This window comes from Eublepharis macularius, chromosome 11 (assembly GCF_028583425.1).
Source record: "Eublepharis macularius isolate TG4126 chromosome 11, MPM_Emac_v1.0, whole genome shotgun sequence".
NCBI classification, from domain to species: Eukaryota; Metazoa; Chordata; class Lepidosauria; order Squamata; family Eublepharidae; genus Eublepharis; species Eublepharis macularius.
In genome coordinates, this window is record NC_072800.1 from 75,709,003 (window position 1) to 75,722,499 (window position 13,497).

The 13,497-nt window shown below is 44.4% G+C and overlaps 1 long non-coding RNA gene across 1 annotated transcript in view; it reads left to right on the top strand.

The window, feature by feature from the left end:
* The first annotated feature begins 607 nt into the window (after positions 1-607).
* The window catches only part of LOC129337833 (uncharacterized), a 98,692-nt gene continuing 85,802 nt past the window's right edge, over positions 608-13,497 (top strand). The window contains exon 1 of the long non-coding RNA XR_008597860.1: positions 608-745. This is a non-coding gene — a long non-coding RNA (uncharacterized LOC129337833). The remainder of the gene's footprint in view (positions 746-13,497) is intronic.

Below are 13,497 nucleotides of genomic sequence, written 5' to 3' on the forward strand. Positions count from 1 at the left end.
CTGTTTGGGGCTGTTTTACAATTAAAAAGGCAATTGTTCTGTAGAAATCAGGGGGATTTGGCTGGCCATGCCCTGTGTTTCTCCAGAGGCAATAGGCTGCCTGTGTTGTTTGCCTCCTGTTACTTACGGCTCACCCTGATGGTGGTGCCCTCTTTTTGCACACACAGACACTGTTCCTTAGTGGTGCACTGGCTGCGGAGCAGGGCCAGCCTTGCATGGGCTCAAGAATATTGCCAGGATCCTGTCTACTGTGACTCATGTAGAATAGATGAGAATGATCCATCTGTGCTTAGATCCCTTGCCTTCATAGAAAAGTCCTTCATAGAGGTGGGGAATGGCTGGGGAACATGCTGTGCTGAACAGCCCCGGTGGCAAAATGAGCTGCTACCTTGCCCATTGCCACGCTGCCACTGGTGGGTGGATGCAACTGGTGCGCTTTCACTGAACATTGTTGCTACTGAAAGGTCCAACCCAAGTGTCCCCTGCTGCACTGGCAGTGCAGGACATCCGTGGCTTGGATCTACTTGCTCTGGGTTGCCAGGGGACCTCCAGATCCTTCCACATCATCAGCTGTTTCCCTATATCTTTTTCTCCAGCAGGACGTAGTCGGACACAGATCTGGGAGTCCCAGGTTCAAATCTCAACTCTGACATGGAGGCTTGTTGGGTGACCTTAGACCAGTCACAGATTCTCAGACTAACCTGCCTCACAAGACTGCTGTGAGGATAAAATGGAGGGAAATGATGTAAGCTGCTTTGGATATCCACTGGGGAGAACCACTGGGGAAAATCAAGTCAATACAATACAGCAAAGTATGGCTTGGAACCTCTGCAGGATGAAGGTCCGCCTTGGGGGGGGGTTGTTGTGTGTCCATTATATGATAGCTATTTATGTTGTTTTGTTGGCACGACTGAGTGGCCAAGAAGTGTTTGGCTTCTGTGGTCTCTGAGGCTGTGTTGGCTATGTGATGCTGCACTGAAGACTATACCATATTGTACCTCTTTCACTGAATGCCCTAACTGTTGTTTATTGTTGTCCTTTGCTCAGTGAATGTCCTAGCTGTTGATTATCTTGTATTTTCACTTGCATTGTGTAATCTGCCTTGGATCTCAGTGAGAAAGGCAGACTAACAACAACAACAACAAATAACAACAACCAGACCTCCAGGACAGGAGCTCACGCTTCTAAGCATCATGCTTGAATCTCTCCAGTTGCATATCCTGGGCCGCCTTCCTCCAGTTCTGAGCCAAGCCAAAGAAGCACGTTGCGGGCTAGCTTGGAGTTCCTTTCTGTGGCCCATGAAGGACTGGGGTGGGATGGAAAAATTTAGGGGGAAAGGTGTGGTTCTGTTTTTTTTTCTCAGGACTTCCCCCAGTCTTTCCAACAGAAAAGTTGGATATACAAAATATTTTCTCTTTTCAAGTGAGTGAAGTACTTTTTAAGGCAAGGATCTATAACTTCGAAGTATGTACTATGAAAGTTTTTTTTAAAAAATGTAAAACAATCAGTATAGAGAATGATTCCTTTGCATACTGTAGACATATACAATATTTTCAAGGTTAAACAAAAGTCCAGTGTCACCTTCAAGACTAAAACATTTTTGTTTGTGATCGAGCTCACTTCATCAGATGCATGGTATACATCTATAGGAGATGTATTTATACTTAAAGTAACAAGCAATAGCAGACAGGAGTGGGAAAACTTTACAAAAAGAGGCCAGTTACAAAGAAGTGGCATCTAGGCAAAATCACTGTGCCACATATCCTTAGTCCAGCTTTGGGCCCATCACCCTCTCTTAGCCTAATCTACCTCACAGGCTTGTTGTGAGTGCAAAATAAGCAACAGGGATAACCATATAAGCCATGATGAATTTCTTGGAGGAAGGATGGGTTTAAAATGTAATACTCAGATTTTGTCCTTATGTTATTTCATTTAATTGCACTTCATCGGAAACTGGATTATAGCCTGACTTCTTAAAATGTGTATTTAGTTCTGTTTCTTATTTGCTAAAACATGTATAAATCAGGAAAACTAATGCAGTTTTGACATGTGCAAAGGATGTTGGGTTAGAATACCTGCTTATCCTCCCCTCCCGCCAATCATAGTGGCAGAGTTTCCTGAAAAGTTGGAACTTGGTTATTGTTAACATAATTTTAGCCATTTCTACAGGTATTTGAGACCAGATGTCCAGCCAGAAGAATCACATGTAAGTATAAAAATAGTAGGTAAAGACTCACCTGTTTACTGGATGCACAAATGAATCAGTAGTCCTTTCGGGCTCAGTTGGCTTAGGGCTACGGTGACCTTGAGAAAGCAGCTCTTTGACAGACCAAACTGTACCCACTTGGAGTAAAGTATTTCTCAAGGGATGGGTTGTGCTATGCCCAGGAAGGCCAGGAAATAACTTCTATGAAACATAATCCGGATGAGGAATGCAGTTTGGGGGCTATTAATAGAATATCTACTCAGCAAAGATTTATAATTCTAGCATGACTAAAAATCAATAAACGATAGTTTGTGATGAGTCTGCCATGAGGCATCCCTTTTTGTTCTGTGTTACAGATGGAAAACTAGGGATCTCTATCAGATGTCATCTCTCAGCAAACTAAAATTTCCAGAATTCAAGGGGGGAAGAAAACAGTTAATTGGGTAGAAAACCAATGCAATGTAACTTTGCATGGAGATATCGCTTGAGAGATGACTCTGAATTAGATAAAGTGAGTCTTGCAGTTGGGTCTTCAGAAGTCGATTCAGTATTTTTAAAAAATCCATACGGGCACTTGGTATGATACCCTTTTTTTCTTCCTGATTTTAAGCAACAGGGTGGGGGGGAGCCACGCTGTGGGCAAAACAGAAGGATGACGGATTCTTACAGTCTGATCCTATGTATGCTTTCCCAGGATCTCATTGATACCAATGGTGCTTGCTTTCATGCACAGGTGTGCAGTTACGTAGCACAATCTTATGTCTTTAACGGGAAGTCCTATTAATTTCAGTGGGACTTATTCCCAGGCCCAGGATCACAGGAGTAAGCTGCTTTCACTCATCCAGACTTACTTTGAGTAAACATGTGTAGGATTGGGCTGTTACACAGAGCCCCATTTCTCAACCTCTGCGTCTGGATGACTTCAGGCTGGTATTTTAAGAGACAACAAAGATAATGCATTTTATTTTTAAAATCTTAATCTGGCCATCCTACTCACACCACATTCCCGACCTCCTGCTTCCCCAGCATGCCAGTTTAAAAACACCCCTGATAATAGTGACAGGTGCTGCTGTTGAGCTCTAGCTGGATATGTGCAGCCCTTATCTGATGCATGATTCTCAGAGTGGAATTCTGGTTAATTCCAATCTATACATGTGCAGTCCTCTGGTTTTGTGATGTCAAGACCTGCACCGAGGTGAGACTTTGGTTATATGTTGCTTTCAAGCTAACCAACTGAATCAGCAATGAGATTCAGAGCCACAGCAAGCATGTTTCTTAATATCCCACTTTAGCTACATGACAATCACAAAGCCTTTTGCATTTCAGACCCATATAATGCAATCTCTTAACCAGGCAAAGCATTCCACATAATTCAAATGCACACGGGTGGATTCAACCAATTTTTCTGTTGGTGAAAAGGAAGAATAGGGAGTCTCCTTTGAACACCAAAAAGTCTATGCTGGGGATCATGGGAAGTTGCATGGACAACACCATTTGTGATGAAGGCTATAATAAGGGAAATTGGGTGACACCGAGTGAAAAAGTGGAGTGGATCCAACCCATAGTTTTCAACTAAATGAAATTGGTCATAAAAAGAAGAATCAACTTGGCCACTAGAGTGGAAACTTTAAAGAAGGGAAAATAGTAAAGAGTCCAGTAGCAGCTTTAAGACGAACCAACTTTATTGTAGCATAAGCTTTTGAGAACCACAGCTCTCTTCGTCAGATGCATGGAGGGTATGAAGAAACTGGCCAGAGATATATAGGTGGGGAGGGGAGGGGAGGAGAAGATCAGTTGCAAAGATCATGAAAGAGGTGGGGTGCACAATTCAGGCTGGGTGTGACCTTCACCACCTATATATCTTTGGCCAGTTTCTTCATACTCTCCATGCATCTGACGAAGAGAGCTGTGGTTCTCAAAAGCTTATGCTACAATAAAGTTGGTTAGTCTTAAAGGTGCTACTGGACTCTTTACTATTTTGCGACTACAAACTAACAAGGTTAACTCCTCTGGATTTAAAGACGGGAAAGATGATGCTTGGAACCAAGTGAAGAGAATCAAGTATGTGACCTTCAAAGATCAAACTAACCTCTTGCAGGAAGCTGGCTTTGCCCTTTGATGCAGTGTGATGAGGGGGAAGGCTGTTGTACGATCAGTGGAACCAAGTGGAGAGAGCCGTCCAGAGAAGGAAGTGGCTGAGCTACTGCCAGCATAATGTAGTGGTTAAAATGCGGTGCTAGGATCTAGGATTATGAGGGTTCCAATTTCTACTCTTGTCATGAAGCTTGCCAGGTGACCCTGGGCTGCTCCCTCCTTCAGCCTGACCTACCTCACAAGATTGTTGTAAGGATGAGAGGAAGTGCGAATGATTGTAAGCAGGTCTACTCGGAGGTCCCGTTTTATTCCACCGGGCTTAATCCCAGGAAACTGTCTAGGATTGCAGCTGGTGAGAATGGTGTGGGCTGTCCTGGGCAACCAGGGGAAGGGCGGGATCGAAATGTACAAATGAATGGTTTACCAGGTAGAGGATGGGAGGACGTGGGGTTTAAGAAAGTTTGAAATGGGATGGAGCCTACCAGCTTGATTCCATTGGATTCCTTCCCTTATAGCCCCCTTCTTTCTAAGGCTGCCAGCTCTGGGTCGGGAAATTCCTTGAGATTTGAGAGCAAAGCCAGAGGGTGGCGTTTGGGGAAGGGAAGGAGGTCAGCAGGGATGTAATGCCTTAGAGTCTCTCTACACAAGATGCCTGGTGCCGTGCAATGTTAGCCGGGAAGCTTAGTTTTTAAAAGACAGAGCTGGTGGAGATGGCTCCTCCAAGGGTTTGTTAATTTCATCTTTGCCTCCTGAAAGGCTCTGTCAATTTCACCTCTCCAGTCCAAAAGTGTGAGGGAGGGCAACAAGTGTGCGGGAGGGCAGCAAGAAATGGAAATAAACTAGAGCTGCTTTCCAGAGCTGGACTTGGACCCGGAGAGGTTGCAATGGGCTGAAGTTGCCCTTTTGGCATTTCACAGCCCTGTCTCACAGCTCCAGTGTATAGCAAAACCTTTGTTGCTGGCTCTGTTTTTTTAAATTACCCTTCCGGGCTACCATTGCATCTCCCAAGTGTTCTTTGTCCAGAGGGCCAAACTACAAGTGACGCCTGACACAGGTTGGACACTTGTCAGCTTCCCTCAAGTTTTGATGGGAAATGTAGGCAGCTTGGCGGAATGTTGGACAAGTGACAGTTGAAAAGTCCATTGGACAGCAGTCGGAGAGCCAAGCTGCAAGACCAGGATGCCTACATTTCCCATCAAAAATTGAGGGAAGCTGACAAGTGTCCAACCTGTGTCATTTGTCATTTGTAGCTTGGCCCTCAGATGTCTGGCATAGAGAGAAAGTCCACCCTCTAAGACTGCCATTTTCTCCAACTGATTTCTGTCTTAGAAAGATAAACTGTATTTCTGGGAGAACTTCACCCTTCCCTGGGGTTGGCAACCCAACTTCCTACATAGCATAACCTTTAAAGTGATCAAAAGGCGTCAGTCTTCCACGAGCAGGCAATCTGGTAGGCGGCATGCCAACGAGAATGGCCCTCAATAGAACAACATTTAAGAACCAACAGCCTTAAACCGATCTGCGCATGTTTGCTTGGACGAGGGCCGCTGCGTTGAGTAGGGCTCGCTGCGTAAAGACCGCAGGGTTATTTCCTTGGCTTCAAAAGACACTCCGCCTTTCCAGAAGCGCAGGGCGGTCGAATGCGCTTAAGGCCCAACTCGGGCCCCTTCCGGAACGCCTCCCGTGCAGCCTCTGGGTCGGGATTTTGGCGTCCGTGAATCTCCCCCTCGCTCGCTCCCGCGTTATCTCAGAAGCGATAATGTTGGCAGGCTGGACTGGGGAGGGGGCTCTCCCTGGCGCGCTCCGCCTGCCCTTGCCGATGTGTTAAACGAGAAGACCTCAGCTGGAGAGCAGCCCGGCCCTGGCCCCTAATTGCTCCCTGGGGCTCTGGGCTGTGGAATCCCAACGGTAGGGCCGCGTAAGGAGCCCGCGGAGCCGACTGCACTTCCACCCCGGGAAACAAAGGCGAGCCGGTAGCTTATGCAAATAACAGCTGATTGTTGCAATTGGAAAAAGTTAACTGGCTAACGAGCGTTTATGCAGAGGAAGTGCCCCATTAACAAGATGCAGGGGGAAGAGCGGCCCTTTCACGCCTTTTCCTCCAGCCTGGAGTGATTAGATGTGGGGGAATGCCAAAGAAGTATTTGGGGGCAGAGTTTGCATTTTTTTGTTTTCAAGAGAGAGACTGGAGAATGATAGAATTCCCAGTATTGATATATATTAATGTTACTATTATATGCTCTGGTATCTCTTCAGATCTTCCCAATATTTTTAAAAAAATAAATCTGTGTTCTCAAATTGTCACCTGGGATAGCAGTAAACTACCTTGAGTAAAAAAGTGGAGTTTTGATGGTTAATTTACATTTTAAGGAGATCTGTCAGGTGGGAAAGGGTTTTGAGTTTCTGCCTTGCTGGAAACTTCTTCCAGGCAGGGATGTTCCAGGGTTTCTTCTTTAGAAAATAGTTTTAATCCATTTTTGTTGGGGAAATCCTGAGTCTTCAAATGTGGTCCTTTTCTTTATTTCATCAGTTAATCAAATGGATGTTCTCATCAAAATATGCGCATAAGTTCTAGCTTCGTCACAACCACCGAAATTGTTGTTTGTCCATTCTGACTTGTCTTGCTATATTTTTTGTCTTGCTATATTTTTTTCTTGTCAGGGACAGCTGCAAGCTTATTTCTGCCTTTTTAAGAAATGGCCGCAATCAGGGGCAGACTGTGTAGTGGTTAGAGTGTTGCACTAGGATAGGGGAGAACCCAATTTGAATCCCTACTCTGCTATGGAAGCTTGCTGGGTGACTTTAGGCCCATCACACACACTCAGCCTAACCTACCTCATAAGGTTGTTGTGAGGATTAACTTGAGGAAAGGAGAGGAAAATGACTTAACCTACTTTCGATCCACATTGGGGAGAAAGGCAGAATATAAATTGAGTAAAATAAAAATAAATAAAATGTCCAAACTGTGGTGCCTTTCCCCCCCTCCCAGGCACCTCATAGAAACAAGCAGTTTACATTTATTTATTTACATTTATACACCACCTTTCGCCCCAAGGGGGACCCATAGTACATCATTCTCCTCCACTTTGTCCCCCCCCCAACAACCTTATGAGATAGGTTAGGCTGAGAGTTTGTGATAACTGGTCCAAGGTCACTCAGCAAACTTCCCTGGCAAACTAGGGATTTGAACATGGGTCTCCCAGATCCTAGACTGACACTTTTAACTGCTACACTATACTGGCTCTCTTCAATACACTCTGTCCCTCCTTAACTATAGGCCTTGGGTCCCCAAACTTGTTGAGCGTGCAGGGTCTTTCGGAATTTTGAGAAAAGGTAAGGGCACTACTACAAGATGGCTGCCATAGGAGGCAGGTCTAATCGCAAAATGGCTGATCCAGGGGCAGTTACAAGAGGTCTCAAACCATGCACCTACCTTTAAGGGGACAGCTGTTTCTGACTGGGTGTTCCCTGTAGACCCAAAGTCTCCTGGAGACTTCTGAACACTTCCTGCTTCAGTGGGATGGAAGAAAGCCAAGATTGGCTCTTTGCTTTGGAGAAGAAGGGTTTTTTTTAAAGGGGGGAGGAATCAACTGGGCACCAGGAACACACCTATCTTGTAAATTTCTGCAAGGTTAAGTAATCCTGTTTCTCATATCTCAATCTCACATGAAAAGTTAGTGGCTCACGAATAGGCTGGTGCTAGGAATTCTTAGATCCAGGCCCAGAACTGGAGAATTATTGAAATGTGTAACCCTTTTTCCTTAGACAAAACAATGAAGTACTGAGCTGCATTTAACTAATTTTTGGGGAGTGGGGGGACTGTTAAAAGGCAGAGATGCAAATAATTTTTAAAAAGAAACTGAAAACAATGCAAAGCCATGCATGGTTAAATTCAGCAACAAATTCCATTCAATAATTTCTGTTTTGTATACGGTTCCAAGTCAATATGTCTGTGGAGCAAACCACCCACAACGTAGGAAGGCCCAGGCAGCTACTTGGAAAGGTGAAAAGTTTAATTATGAGAGCTTGTGTGTTCTAGAAAAACAAGGCAGAGCTCCCACACACCCCCCTTACAGTCTTTAGCTAATGGAAATATAATTTTACACAGTTTACATGGACATGTCTGTGATAAGAAAAGAGCTACTAGGGAGGAGAAAGTGGAGATTGAACATAAACTGGTAAATTCCAAACTCCTATCAGATGGATTCCTGTACTCGCTTGATTTTTTAGAGAGACTACATGATAAATGAAGCATATCTTATAAAATAAACAGTGGGAAAGCCTATTGTTGATATATATATATATATATATATATATATATGCCGTTCCTCTCCAAAACTGATGGAGATGGTTCAGGCGGTAAAAAATTAAATAAATGAATAAACGTAACAACGTATGAATGGACGATATTAAAACAAGCTCTAAAAACAGGAGTAGCACTTAACATTTGCAGATTAGAGCTTAGGGATCATGTGGGCTTTGCTGCAATTTTTAGCTCATTCTGTTCACTCCTGTATCTTGTCCTTCCATTCCAGGTCACTGATACTTATGTACACTCCTGCTGCTACTAAATAACTGCACTTATTTACCCCTCTTTTAGTCAGATTAGTGCCCCACTCAGAGCAGAGAACAAAGTCAGTGTTGCTATTATCCCCATAATCCTGCTGGGGAGCTGAGAGGAGTGGCTTACCCAAGGCCACCTGCAGAGATCATGGCAGTAGTGGGATTTGAACCAGCAGAGTGCCGATTCACAGCCTAGCCACTTAAATACTGTGCTACAGCAGCTCTCTGAAGTGTTGCACAGAAAGCACACTTGATACCCTTCTTTGCAGCACAAACGCACAGAACAGTAAGAGGAGTACATCAAGCTTGGTATATGGAATATTAAGATTAAAGCATTGCCCCCGTTCTGTTATTAGCAATCTACCATTTTTCCATTTTCTATTGTTGCATTTTGTACGGACAATTGTGTGCTTCATTGCATACAGCTGGGTAGGTATGCAGACATACTACCAGGCTCCTGCAGTCTGCAAGCTGTGGGTTTCAACCAATAAATAGTAAAAGATCCCAGTGGCTTCTCCACTGGGTTGGGGTGAAACCAATCCACCTTGCCCCGTGGATGCTAGGCCACTGGGCTTCATGTCAGATGGACACAGAGAAGAGGACACGTCAAGTGGGATGCAGGCACATTGCAGTCGTCCTTGAGGGATGCAGCTTGGAAGTCAGCAAACTGAGGGATGTTCAAACTCTAGTCATTGAGTCTCCCGTTAAAGTACACCACTTCTGGTTGGTTCTGACTGTTGCTTCAGCATGATTAAATGCCGCTGGTCCTCTTTGCTGTGCTTCCGTGCTATGAAAAAATAGCTGCTCTCTCCTAGTCCCCAGTGCTTAGAGGGAAGGCATACGGACACTGGCCTTTGAAAAGAGCACTCTAGCCAATTATTTTTTCCCAAGAGGTTACAAGAAGTTAATCTGAAGTCCAAGGCTGTCCATACTGCCCCTTTCAAGTATCTCAGGGGAGGTTGCAGTAAACCGCTTGATTTTCCAAGAGTAATTTAAAGGATGGGCAAAAGCAAGGCTGCAACAGGAGAGACCTGTCCAGCAGCAGCAGCTGTTCCAGAAGTCAACTGCCAGTGTGAATGCACCCTTTCAATCCAATTTATGCTGCTGGAACTGAGATCAGACTCAATTAAAAACTGACTGACAGCTCCCTCTTCTCTCCTGTCACTCCCCAGCATCATTTGTGCAAGGGAGGCTGGAGAGCAACAAACTTTGCATTTCTAAGTAGTCGCAGGAAGTGACGGGCCAGGAATGTATTTATTACTGTGAAGATTAGGCTCGAAAAAGTGCTAAAACAAGGACTCCAGCCACATCCGGAGATTGATAGCAGCCATCCAAAGCCAGCTTGGAAAGAGTAGTTGTGATGACAACAGATATGCAGCCCTTTCCTTGAGTGTTCAAAGCACGTCGCATGCCTTCTCAACAGTCCTTCCAACAACCCTGAAAGGTAGCCCAGCATTACTAGATGGAGCTGGTGCAGCAGACTGTTTTGTCCTTGCCTTAAATCTCAGGACAGCCTCAGATTCACTAGTATGCTCTTAGGCAAGCTACCATTCTGTCTTCTCATCTGCAAAATGGGGATAGTCTCCCTTACAGGGCTGTTGCAAGGATCGCTGGAGAGCATATAGGAATCGTTTCGAACACTTCTTGTTCTTATTGTTGCTCATACTGAATCCCCTCTCTCCCAGAAAGAATACTCTGTTGAAGGAAAGATCAGCCTACTCTCAACCCTGAGACAGAATGCATGTGTTTGCTGCTCCTTTGTAGCCACACAATCCTGGCTTGGTCCTGAGACTCAGGTTTTGGGGCCCGGCTCATCCTCAAGGCAGCCGGCTAAGGCAGCCTCAGGGCTGTCAGCTGACCCACATGATTGACAGCTGCTTTTAAGACTTCTATACATGCCTGCTTGGGCGAGGCATGCAGTAATTTGGCACTAGCTTCTCATCTCTTTTATGAGTGTCTCCCCCCCCACCCCTCCCACATGGTTTCCATCCAGATTGGCCTTAACCCATCCTTAAATCATACTTTTCAAGTGGTAATGCAAGAACATGTATGTGCAAAAATACTCATGATCCAATTTAGAATGGCTTAGAACACTTGATAAAAGCGAAGCATATTTTTGAAAGGTTGAGTATGCAGCTTGTAATCTGTGATCAAATGACGATTGTCAGAGAAGAGAATTTTGTCACCCGTTACTGTTTTCAAATCAGGGCATACTCCTCATGGGGAAATCCAGGAGAATTCAGCTAAGCTATCACTCTGTAAATTCCCCCATCCGAGTCCCGTGTAATTGGCTGGTAGTGCTCTTCCTCATGGCAAATGACTGAGAGAGAAGTCACCAGGAGTACATGCTATTTTCTGTGGCATTCCCACAATGGGCATAATAGCCTGACAGTCAATAATTGTTGGCGGAGGTGTTCTCTGAGGCTGTGATCCCTTTTCCTGGAAGTATGTTTCAGCACAAGGGTGAATGCAGACCACCAGTTACCAAGTTTTAGCTCACCATGCGTGCATGAAAACCTTGGGTTGCCTGCATCACTCTGGCAAGTGGTAGGACACTCGAAGCTTTATCTAGAGAGGGTGCGGACCACCGCACTATATTTTAAAAAGGCAAGATGATTCAGTAAAAAAAGGGTGTGTGTGTGAGGAGAATAGGGGGAAAGGAGCTTTTGGAAGGGAAAATGGTGTATGGGGAAATCTTGGGAGGCAATGTTTTGAGGAACGGAAATTATTTTGGGAAGGGGAGTGGAGACATATGGGGGGAAATCTCTAAAGAGATTCAATACATACAGATATGGAGTATTTAATTATTTTGAAAATGTCTATGCCTCCTCTTCAATAATATAATAATATTCGATTTATATACCGCCCTTCAGGGCTACTTAACACCCACTCAGAGCGGTTTACAAAGTATGCCATTATTCCCACAACAAAACACCCTGTGAGATGGGTGGGGCTGAGAGAGCTAGAAGCTGTGACTGACCCAAGGTCACCCAGCTGGCTTCAAGTGTAGGAGTTGGGAATCAAGTGTTGTGCTCTTAACCACTACACCAAACTGGCTGTCAGAGAACCTGCTTGAGGTATCTGACAAAGTCGATCATAATAAAACATAAAGCACCAAAAAAATAGTTAATAAAGTAATTGGATTTCTTTGTTGTATAAGAACATAAGAAGATTCCTTCTGCCACAGACCATTAATCTATCCCAGCATTGTGTTCTCAACAGCGACCAGTCAGATAGCTCTGGCAGCATATAATCATGAAATAGCCTTCCCCTAGCATCTGGCACTCCAAGCTATACTACTTCTAAACAAGGAGGTTCCATGATTAATAACTGTTGATAGACTTTTGCTCCGTGCATTTGCTTAATCCTTTTAAAAAGCCATTTACGACATTGCCACACCTTGTGGCAGTGAATTCCATAAGTTTATTATGGATTGTATGAAGGCTTGCGTGGGCAACCCTCAATTAATTTTTCCTTTTGTCCCTGCAAACATGGGAAGTCTGGGGGTGGGGAGAGAGGAATTCCAAGTATGGCGTACCTGATATTGCAGCAAACGTTGAATCATAGGAACAGTAACTGGATTGGGTATTTGGAACTTAGATCTCACCACTGCCTTGTATTCATTTTGTGACCTGGGTTAATTGTCTCTGTTTAATTCAGCATTTTGATCCTAGGAATGGTTAATCAGAAGTCTCTAGGAAACTGACAAGTTGGGCAAAGGGCTCCTGTTGACTGTCCTTAGAATCCGGCGTACGTCTGTATAACGTTTGCATTTTTAATATGTTGTCTTTGGACCTTTATTATAGCTTCTCCTTATGTTCTCTTAAACTTTTACCTCAGAAGGGCTCTAGTCAACCAACACTCCTTTTTTCACACCCAGACGCACCCACCCATTCACATACACATATCCCTTAAACTTTTGCCTCAGGAGGGCTCTGGTCACACAACCAACACTGTCCCCCCCACCCCCCTACCCTCCACGTGTACACACACAAACACAGCTTCAGGTTTCTCTACTTTACACAAATTTATACCTCAAGAACACCTTCCCTTGGGGCTTTGAATCCCACAGCTAACCCCACCTGAGAGAGTTCAGAAAGGCCTGGGGGACACACACTGCTTGAAGCACTGTGTTTAAAGATGTCTGGGGAATGTGGAGGGGAGGAGAGCTAGCTTCTCTGGGCAGAGCTGGCAGTGGGGGGGGGGCACCCTTTCTGAGCTATCACTTAAGTTACATGAAGAGATTTCTAGAGATCATGCAGATATTATGGATTAGCTTGGCTGTAAGGAAATGGCAGAAGGTCCTTAGCACCTAACTTGCCAGCTGTCTTGAAGCTACCACTTTCCACTGAGTGAATTGATTGGACTAAATTCACCACTAAGGTTGGAGTGAAAGCTTCAAACATATGAGTAATTCAATCCAATCATTTTATTCTGTCAAAAACCAGCACAAATCTGAACAATACAGAATCCAGAAAATGTCAACCAGAATTCCATTGTACAAAAAAAATACTACTTTAAAAAAGAAATGGGCTAAAATTCTAAAATCTAGGTTCCATGCACATCATTTCATTGTGGATTTTACAGGCCGCCGTGAAACATTTTGCACAGCAAAGTGTAAACTGGGGGTTAGC